Consider the following 11,704-nt stretch of genomic DNA (forward strand, 5'->3'; position numbering starts at 1 on the left):
TAATTTTAATAGAAATAAAAACTTAATATTATTCCTCTATTGATGTATACAATGTTCGAATGATAGATTGTGAGAAATAAAATAAAAATTTAATTAATATTTTAGAGAAAATTTATTTATTGAATATAAAATTTTGTATATATTATATTAGAGATTTAAATATTAAAATTGGTGTTATAAAAATTACTCTCCTTAATCACTACTCTTGACTAAAAAAATAAGTTTTATTATTCTCGTAAAACTATTTATTAAAAATAAATAATTAATAATAAATATATCACACAATAACTTTTATTATTGGCAAAGATAATATATTTAATCACATCACTTAATATTTAATAGATCAACTGTATATGAGAATCATCAGTCTATTCATGCTTGTCTTACTTGAAATTAATTATAGTTATCTTTCTATTGGTTCAAATCAAAGACTAATAATATATGTATTTAAATAACGTAATACAATATATTATCTTCCAGTCACTAATCTAATACCCTTTAGGTTAGACTGCAAAATCTAAAGTGAGTCTAAAAACTTGTCAAAATACTGAATTTTCTTTTTATGGGAGATAAATGTTTATTATTATTGTCTCATAGTAGTTGAATAACTAATATTTTTTATATTTTTTAATTTTTGTTTTTTTATTTAATTTAATTTGAATTTGATTCAAAATGTGTATTTAATGTGGTAGATAAATATATTATTTTAATTTTTTTTTACATATATAAAGACTTAAACGATTATTTTATTTAAGTGATATTGAGCCGCTTATTACTCAGAATAATTTTTAGTTAAGTTTTTCTTTTCATTAATATAGTTATAAAAAATTTATAATATATAATAATATTTTGATTAATCATATCATTTTTTTTAATAATTATTTAATATTAAAATATTAAATTTAAATAAATTAAAAGACAAAATAAAAATTTCTAAAAATATTAAACTAAATATATTTAAACCTATAAGTTAAAATCGAAGTGCCTTCTTAAACATTAACATTTGAAACTTGCTAATTGAATTGATACGAATGTTTAATTTTTTAGGCTTGGACCGGTAAAAGGAAAAAAAAAAAGATTTTTTTTTAAAATATAAAAAAATAAAACTTTATTTTTAAATTTTAATATTTTTTATTTTACATTTTTTAACTAAAGAATACATATTAAAAATTATTAAGTAACATAAAAACATAATATTAATAAATCCTAACTTACATAGAGTTATTGTGCAACTTGCAAGAGATGCAAGAAAAGAACAAGGAAAATAAAAGACCTGCTCAGGTTTAGACTTGCACTGTAGTTGCACATCTCTTCCTAAATTTAGTAATCTTTAACTGTGATTATATATATATATATATATATAATTTGATTGTTTAATCGGTGTATTTAAAAAAAAATAAAAAAAATAGTTAAAATAATCGTAAAATAAATACTAACTAGTGTTCTAAGAATACTATTATAGAATAAAAAATATTTTAAAAAATATAATGAATACTCCTTCTTCTATGATTTTTAAAATAATTCATCACAATTTCTAACAAAAATTGTACGTAAATCTATGATTATTTAATTGTAAATCTAAAAACACATATTTACATGTCGTAATAATGATCTTAGTGATTATAAGATGTGGATCGAATCTCTCCAATTGCCAGAATCAGAATTAAATATCACCTCTCAAAGAAGAGAAATTAAAAAAAAAAATCAGACATGCTAATTCAGACATAGAAAGAAATCTTATTATTATTATTAGTGTAAAATTTAATTAAACTATATTGATAATGTAAAAATTTGTCATATTGTTATTCAATTATAAAATTTTGTATTATTAAAATTGATTAATTTTCATAATTATTTCAAAATTCATATTTATAAAATTTTACCTCCTTAATCAAAGATATTAAGTTTTTTTATAAGTTAAAAATAATTTATTTCCTCAAATTTTAGAGAAGTTAAATTAAAAAATTTATAAAAAATATAAATGAATTTAAATTCATAATAAAATTTATTTATTTTTATTTAATTTTTTTACTCTTATAAATATTTATTAAAAATTTATTCAACTCCATTATAATAACTTCCTAATTATCAAACTGAATCACCTTTAACTTCTTACCATAGATATGTATTAATTTTTCGTACAAATAATTTTTTTTTTATAAAATAAATGTTTAAATAAGTATTAGTTTCTATTGAAATGCTTATCTAAGAAATTTATCAATTAAATTTTTTTATTAAAAATAAAATATTAATATAAATTTACTACTGAAAATTTATTACATCCATAAAAACTCAAATCTAATATCTTGCTTAAAAAATATTAGACTGTTTCCATTGGTATAAATATTTTATTTTAAAATTTTAAAATATATAATGTTTATAAAAGTAAATATAAAATTAACACATTGACATTATATTAATCTATTATTTTATAACAGAAGATGTGAATCATGTGCAGAAATCTTAGCCATTTACTTATATATCATTCTATCCAACGGCTCCAAAATCATGTCACCATGAACTGGTCCCTTCAAGAAACAACGGAAGAAAAATCTCCAAATAGAAACACTCATTCACCACAAAGTTCAAACAATGCCACCAACATCACATATATTTTAAAATGTATAAATACCGTTTTATCATTATTTTAAGAGTTTCAACTTAATTTACCCACACTCTACAATTATTTTTATAATATTAGTATTGTTAATTAATTATATAATATTTTAGTTAAGATACTTGTGATTTAAAAAAGGTATTCATCATATTTTTGTATTTTTAATAAATAATTATTTCTTTTAAATGTTTAAATTTTTAATCATAAAATTTGAAATTATCACATTTTAATAAAATAATAATTTACGATTGGTTAATATTATAATTTTTGTGAACATCAAACAATTTTGATGTAAGTTACACCAACTTTTATACTATTTAATATTTTTATTAAATAATTTGATTTTTAAATAATTTATTAGACTACAAGTTTTAATTGTAAAATTTTAAATCTATACAAAATTATTTAATATTTTATTTATATACATTAAAATTAACAAAATATCTAATTTTAAATTATATAAAAATAAAAATTATTTATTTATATTATTTTAATTGTTAAATTTTGATAAATATTAGCATTGATAGTTAATATAATATATAGTTATAATTTAAATTTAGAAAGATATCCACGGCAGCAAATAGTTAAAGTTCTTGTCGTGATATGGATATCTTTACCCATAATTATTTCACTATTAAACAAATACTTTATTTTTAATATATTATTAATATAAATAATCATATACTAATAATTAGTTAAAAATATCATAAATACGAATTTCTAAGTAATTATTATATATAAATGATATATTTTACTTTTAATGATAAAATATTTATGGTATATTTGAATTTTTTTGAATAAATTATGAAAATAATTTATAAAAATAGGTTATGAATTTTATATTTAAATAATTTTATAACTTATTTTTAATGATTTCTATGCATAAATTTATAACATAAGTTATTATATAAAAGTATTATTAAATATATTTAGTTAAACAATTTTTAATGTGTCTAAATGTTTATATTATATAAGAAATATCAAATACACTGTATTAAATACTTTAAATTATAATAAAACCATGTATTAAATATTTTTTATAATTTTAAAATAGTAAATGTTCTTACTTTAATAAAAAATATTTTAAAATTTTTAACATTTACTCTTAAATATATTAAAAAGTGTACACCTTGAATAAAATATATAAAATATTTTGTAAAGAATATTGTTGTTGGTAAGTGAGAAACAAAGGGTGAGTATTAAATAGCAAAGGGGTGATTATAGGGATATGAGTAAATTAAAAAAGTGTTAAAAATGAAGAAATATGAGAACCGATAAAAACAAGGGAAAGACGGCTAAGTAGGTATGAGATGTGAATGTGATTAGATGTTGTGGGCCCCACCATAGCTTCCCCTGCGCTTTATGGCCACCTCAGCTTTCCACCTTAGTTACCGTAAACGCTTCCTTCCCCCTCGTTGCTTCCTTTTGTCATTTCCATTACTCAAACGTATAAGATATTCCCATTCAACTTTTTTTTTAATATTAATTTTTAGCATTGTCTTATAAATCAAGATAACATCTCATATCTTTTTTAATTTTACAAAAATTATACAATATAGTTTAAAGTTTATAAAGACAATAAAAAATAATTTTTTTTATTATTCTTACTCTTATCATTATATTTAAAACTTATTTTTTCATACAAACTTTCAAGAATAAGGCCCTGTTTTAGGGATCGAAGGTTCATGTATTTTATATTTGTATTTTAAAACACTATTTATTTCTTTGCATGAATAATAGTTTTATTTTATTTTTATCTAATATGAGTATTTAGATACAATTAATCTTTCTTATTTGTTCTTAAAAGATGTGTATAAAAAACAGTATCACTAATTTTTTTGAAATAATTATATAAAAACAGTATGAGGTAAATTTATAAAAGGGAAGAATTCATGCTGGGAAGAGCATGTTTTTTCTTTCTTTCTTTTTTAAAAAATCTAGAAAGAAGTATCGAGATGCTACTGTTAACTAGATTTAACAAGAAAGGAAATAAAAAAATGAGAAAAATTGTGAGCCACAAATGCATTAGGGTTTATGACAAGTTTTTTGTTTGTTAGTGGAAGAAATCGAAAATCTTGATAGGCTTAGTGACACGTACCCATGATAACACTTTCAAGTCAATAACAACAACACAAACACAAATCTGAGGCAGATCTGTCTTATACCCTTTCACCCTGGCCTACAGATTGGGATCTCTCTTTTGCCCCCTCCCCCTTTTATTTATTTATATAATATTCTTTTTTATTATTAACATTTTATAATATTTACAAGGTTTGTTTCTCTAGACAGGTCCTTTACAGTGGATCACATGACCCTTTAGCTTTTTGGGGTTAGGGTTTCATTCTGGGCCATAAAATTGTTCTTTGAAGACCCCTTCAGTCAATTGAGACCTCTAGTTTTAGGGGTAAGAGGAAACCTGAAAATACGGGCAACTGAACAAACTTCACATGGGTGTGTGTGTAGATAAGATAGATGTGCCTAATACAAATATTCACAAAATTGATAGGTCATTTGTGGATATTTAATGAAATATGTAATTTTAGAATAAAAACGAAAAAAATCTCCCATCTCATTCTATAACTAAACTCAGTTTCCAATCAGATGTTCCTAGGAAATTTATCTCACCTTTCTGTAATTTATGTGTCTTCGTCCTTTGTGAAAAAAAAAAAGGGGGTAATATTATTGTCCACAAATTTTGTAAATATGGAATGGTTCATAAAATCCTCACTTTTCCTTTGTGATTCCGTGTCATTTTCTTTTCTGTAGATGTGTCTGGAAAACTCATTTTGATTGGATGGTTTTGAAGTGTTTAGTAAATGTAGGGATATCTGATATAACTTTTTGAACTGATAAAAATGATTCATGATCTTTCATTTTTATTTGTTAATAAATTTCATGATAAAATTATTAAATTACTTCAGTAAGTTTTATAATTAAGCTTATAAATATGTTATTCTCGTTTGACAAGAGAGGGCATTGAATAAATGTTAATTAAGCTGATTATTCAATTTGTCCTAGACTATATACTGAAAGTGAAGGAGGATTCATTAGCTGTTGTACTTTCTTCCATTGTATATCCTTGTTTATTCTAGCTGTCCTAGCTTGTGCTATTGAATGTGCCTGAGGAAGATTGATCCATTCAATTCAATTATACTTTATTTCTTGTGGAATATAATCACGGACATTGATTTTGACACTCAACCCTCATTGGCCCCTTTCTATTATAGTCAAGGGCCCGCTTCACCACTCCAATGTCATTGTTTTGATTGAGTTAGGTTCTGTTTTAGGCCTTTGGACTCAGTTGGTATGTGTCGGTAGGTTATACGTATATCTATGAAAAAGTTAGGTTTCCACTTTCCTTTTATTCAATTTGAGGAGATTACTTTATATATATATATATATATATATATATATATATTCTTTTATTTCAACAAATTTCTGTGAAATATTTGAATAGTTCTGTGTCAGAGGTAAATTTTTGTATAAAATAAACATGCTTAAAAGATAATTATACTTCTATGGTAATTATTTTTTTTAAAGATCTATTTGTATTCTTTTCAGTTAGTATTTATTTTTTTAGATTTTTCTAAAACGATTGGTTGAGTAAAAGCAATAACTTTATTATTGCATTAATACATATTGAAGTAATTGTTATAAAAATGAATACGATGATAAGATAAAGTTTATATGCAAATATGTGCTAGAAAGAAAAGGGCTGAGCATTTTTCTAATGCATAAGAACAAAGTGAAAAAGGCAACAACAATGGTAGGAGGGAAGGATTGTGCATTGGTAAAGTTTGATTGAAGTTTGGGTCAAAATTATCAAATTCAACAGTAATCAATGGTATTCATATTTTAATTGTTTCTGATTAGATTGAAGGATGGGTTAGTCAAATGAAGGGTTCAGCAAGTTTACTGGTTGCGGCTAGGTTGACACAAGTTGTTGTCATTACAACCATTTACACCTTCATTCACTTTTGCCTCTAAAGCTGCCCAAATATGCCTCTACAGTGTTGAATTGCAACAACATGCAAAGCCACTTTGGAACAAACTCACCATGCAAAAGCACACATTGAAGCCACCATGCGAATAATTAAAAGTCAAAACAAATGCACACATCAAAGACACTATGCCTTGCATAGATGCATAAATCAAAGAGTGTCCGTAGTCCCCTCCATGATTGCAACAACGAAGGTCTCTATCATTTAAGGAACTTTGGCTCTCAACTAAACAACTATATACAGTGGCACTTACATAATTTTAGTCAAGTTCAAACATTGATGAAGCATTTTGATGAACTCGAGCTCGATAAACTCGAATTGCATGTAACTCTCTCTCTCTCAATTAATTTTACTCGCCACCTAAGTAGATCCAACCATGGATGTTGAATGTTAATCGGTTTACACAGTTTTGAACGGCCTTTGGTATTATGCCCAACCCTAAGTGGTGGTAGGTCATCAGAATAAAGGAGGAACGAAGGTGATCAATAGTAATAGAGTGAAATAATAATAATGATAAAAATCATTAAAGATGGTAGTGTTTATAGCATTATAACCGGAAGAGTGATAATATTAACAATAATGATTATAGTAGTGATAATATTAATAAGAGTATGCAGTAATTAGAAAATAATAATAATAATAACAGTAATAGTAATTTATTGACAATAATTGTAGTTACAACAATAACAGTGGTAAATTGTAGGAAAAAAACAACAACAATATGACTATAAAAATAAAAGTAAATAATATATAGTTGTTATAGTCATGGTGATATAGGTAGAAGGAATCAAATGATATTGATAATGACAACAATAGTTTAACTATAAGTAATTGTGATCATAAAATTTGTGGTAGTAAGTGGTGGGGGAAGGACAATGAAGGTTGCAAAGACAACTAATGGTTATAATGATGAATATATAAAAACTGACTGTTGATGAGGTGATTGTAGTAAATGATAAAGGTAATAGTGATGATAATATGTAGGATTTATGAAGAGATTAAAATATTAAATCAATTATTTTTAATAATTGAAAATTAAAATAGTTTTTTATTTTAAATTTGAGTTAAAAGTGTGTTTTACAATTATGTTGTCTTCATTTAATTTAAAATCTATATTTAAAAACTAAAACTAAAAGGTAAAAGTATGCAACTACTACATATAGGTAGCGTTTGGTAGCGGGACAGAGACATTGAGACAGAGATATGGAGGCACACATATTATGTTTGGCTAGTGTCTTGCTGGAGAGACAAAGACATAAAGGACACGTGAGACACAAATTCAAAAGACATCAAGGTACTTCCTGAAAAAAGGGACACTGATGTCACAACTTCAAAGACATGGAGGATAAACTTTTGAAGATAAAAATACCCCTCATCATTTTTAAAAATTGCGTAGACTACCCTTTAGCCTAAAATTACCTCTGTTCTCCCTCATTAGTTTTGCTTCACCCACGTTGTGTTATCCATCATATTCTCAACGAAGCAGATTTTGTGTTCATCAACGAAGGCAAGTAAACATTTTTATCTCTCTATTTTCCTTGTGATCTCCCTCTCGCTCACTCCCTCTGATCTCCCTTTTGCTCAGTTTCGTTGTTCATTGGAAGGTTAGGTGAAATCACCACATCCAGACTTTTGTGGCAACACACGTCAATAATAGAACAAGGGAACCCAGTAGCAGGTATCATTTAATGTCTATCTCGTCAATGTAAAAATTTATCACGTTCTAATTTCTATAAAGGATTTTTCTAGGTTATGGTTTTTCTTAATGTGAAATAATGGTTTGTAACTAGTGGTATATAGAGCAGGAGTTTGTTTATGTTGTTTTAGAACTTGAATTCCATTTTTATGTCGACCAATATATCTTTGTGATTCGCTTTGCCTGTTGTGAAGGTCTTTTGTTTGGTTGATTGGTTTCAAACGTACTTTGCTTTGCTATCTTTACTTTCAATTGAATGGATGTGTTATCGTTTGTGAAAAATATTATTTTTTGAACTTTATTCCTACATTGGAGGTGTGTAGATTATGGGACTAAGCTGTTGTTTTTCCTCTAGTTTTTTGTGGGGTTTGTAGTTATGGGCAAATGGAATGTATAGTGATATTGTTAATATTGTTGTTGATAGTGATTGTTGATGTTTGAACTTTGAAGAGTGGCTCTTGGTTATTACTTTGGTGTAGCTATTGCTGCCATTGCTTTATTGGTGGCAATGATATTTTTATGTTTTGTGTTTCTTATATAAATCTTTCAAAATTTGATGATTATGATTTGTGGCGTATATGACAATGGTATTTTTATATTTTGTGTTTCTTTTGAAGGGAGCTTATTTTTATATTTATATTTGTCCAATTTGAGCCTGAATTGTACCTTACACTCCTCTTTGCATGATTTGCGTAATTAAATAGGTAAATGCTTTGTTAATAACCTGTTTTACTTTCAGATTACCCCCCCTTTTTTTCTACTTCAATCTATTAACTAGATATGCCTTTGTTAATAACAACTAAATTACACATTGATTTTTGCTTGGCTTATACTGAGTTGTATGACACCCTGTTAGATGTTAATGACATGTCACTTTATTTTTCTTGAATTAAAGTATGACAATTTTTCCATGTTCTATTTTTTTCGGGCATAGGGAATGAATTTAAAGTCTTGTCATAGATTTTGGGTAATAATTCATTTTTATTATATTTGAAGTCTTGTCTTAGAGTTTTGAATAAAACTTATGAATTTGAAAAACTTATTAACTAGTGATGTTATGTTGTGGAATTTTGTGTTGTTGTTTATGTGCAATAAATTTACTGTTAACTGTTTACTAGAAAAGGATGGACTACTCTGAAAAAGTGAAGTTGGTATTGCATATTATTAGATAATGAGGTAAAGATTCCACAACTTGATGTTCATGATTTTATTGACCGTGTATATGTACGTTAGGAATAAAATTAGAAGGATTGATGATGGTCACATTAGTCGAAGCGTGAACACTAATGTACTTAGGGAAGATATATTGAAAAGCATTATTGAAAGTGGGGGTGATAGGAATTGTATTTGAGAGTTACGAATGAATTTGAACGTATTTTCATTATTGTGTGAATTGCTTCAGATTCAGGGTGTGTTAAACGTTGATGGTCATGTAAGCATAGCTGAGTAGGTGGCAACTTTTCTAATCATATTAATCCACCATAAAAAAAACGCACCCTCCAAGTTCGTTTCTATAGGTCAGGTGAAACTATTAGCAACTATTTTAACAAGGTGTTATGTTCAGTGTTACGTATCTAACGTCTTCTATTGGCTAATGTTGAACCTGTCCCAGAAGATTGTGTGGATCCTAGATGAAAATAGTTTAAGATAATGTTGTTAACAAATAATTATGAAATGTCTATGTGTACACAATGTATGCACAATTGACAACAATTGTTTGACTTACGATATAGTGTTGTCCAGGAACATTAGATGACACATACATAGATGTCATTGTTCCAGAGGTAGATAAGAGTAGATATCATACAAGAAAAGGTCGGATCTTGACCAATGTCGTAGGAGTTTGCAATCCGGATATTAACTTTGTTTATGTTCTTAGTGGTTGGGAAGGATTTGCAGCTGATTCAAGGGTACTTAGAGATGTTATAACAAGGCCTAATGGATTCAAAGTTCCAACTGATATGTTCAAGTTAATTACATAAAAAAAAGACAAAGTAAAACATCCACATTTATCGTGAATCAACTTAACTTATTCCTTCAATTTTCATTTTTAGGGAGTTATTATTTAGTTGATGTTAGTTACACAAATAGTAGAGTTTTTTTAGCACCGTATAGAGGTTCATGCTATCATGTGCAGGAATAGGTACAAAGAAATCGTGCATCTTGTAACCACAAAGAGTATTTTAACAAGAAGCACTCGTCGGCTAGTAATGTAATTGAGCATTGCTTTGGCTTGCTTAAAAAGAGATGAAAAATTCTACGGAATCCATCATTCTATCCGATTAAGACGCAAAACTGCATCATACTTGCATGTTGTCTATTGCATAACTTCATTCTAAGGAACATGGATATTAATCCTCTAGAGGAATCAGAATCAAGCCTTAATGTTGAACAAATGTGGATAGGTGATGATCCAACAGATGATGTGGACATGATTGACTGTGTGGACACAAGCCCTGAGTGGACTTTATACTAAGACACTCTTGCCAATGAAATGTTCAAAGGGTGGAGAATATAATAGACATCGTAGAGGGCATTCCATGGTTTATTTTTTTTAAGTGATATTTGCTTTATGTTATGTAATGTTGACAACAGATTGTGTTTAATAAAGAACATTGGTTCAGTCATGTAGTTCGTCTAATTGATTTGTAGTTTTTATGTATTGAACATTGATGGCTTTGAAATAACTCATCCGGTTTTAGTTCAAACATTATTCAGTCTAAGATTTATATAGTGTGTTTATGATTGTACTTTTTATTGTTACTTTGTTTGACCGCATATGTCGTTTAATGTTCATGTTAATATGCTGATTTTACTTACATCGGGTGTAAGGGTAGATGGCAAAAACTGTGCCACGTCAATGGACAGACAATGAGACGGAGTAGTTGCTGTGCTTTATGGAAGAAATGGTTGTGGAGGGACTACGGGTTGATGCAGATCAATTCAAGTCGGGGGCTTTCCAAAAGCTCGTCGACAAAATGAACGTGAAGTTGACGGGATCCAAGATTACTGCAAATCACTGTAAAAACAAACACAAGCGGTTAAAGGAAAAATACCAATACGTTGCTGAAATACTAAATTGTAGTGGATTTGCATTGATCAGCTAGGCATAGTCGAAAGCGTCGCTGATCAACAGATGATGCAGTTTTGGAGAGGTTAGTTGACCGTGCTGTTGAAACAATGAAGGCTTAACGAGAGGACGTGCAAATTCTGGCCAATGCAATTACTAGGGTTAATTCGAAATTCAATCTAGGGGGAACCTTGGATAGCCTCAGTTTCACACAGGAAGAAGTCATTCAACTTGGAGTGAAGTTTGCACATAATCCATCTTTAATGAATACATTTTGGAGCATGGCCGACCATACGGCGGGATTCGCATGAGCTATATTA

The sequence above is a fragment of the Abrus precatorius genome, unplaced genomic scaffold (genome assembly GCF_003935025.1).
Source record: "Abrus precatorius isolate BTA unplaced genomic scaffold, Abrus_2018 Scaffold5, whole genome shotgun sequence".
In the NCBI taxonomy this organism is placed as follows: domain Eukaryota; kingdom Viridiplantae; phylum Streptophyta; class Magnoliopsida; order Fabales; family Fabaceae; genus Abrus; species Abrus precatorius.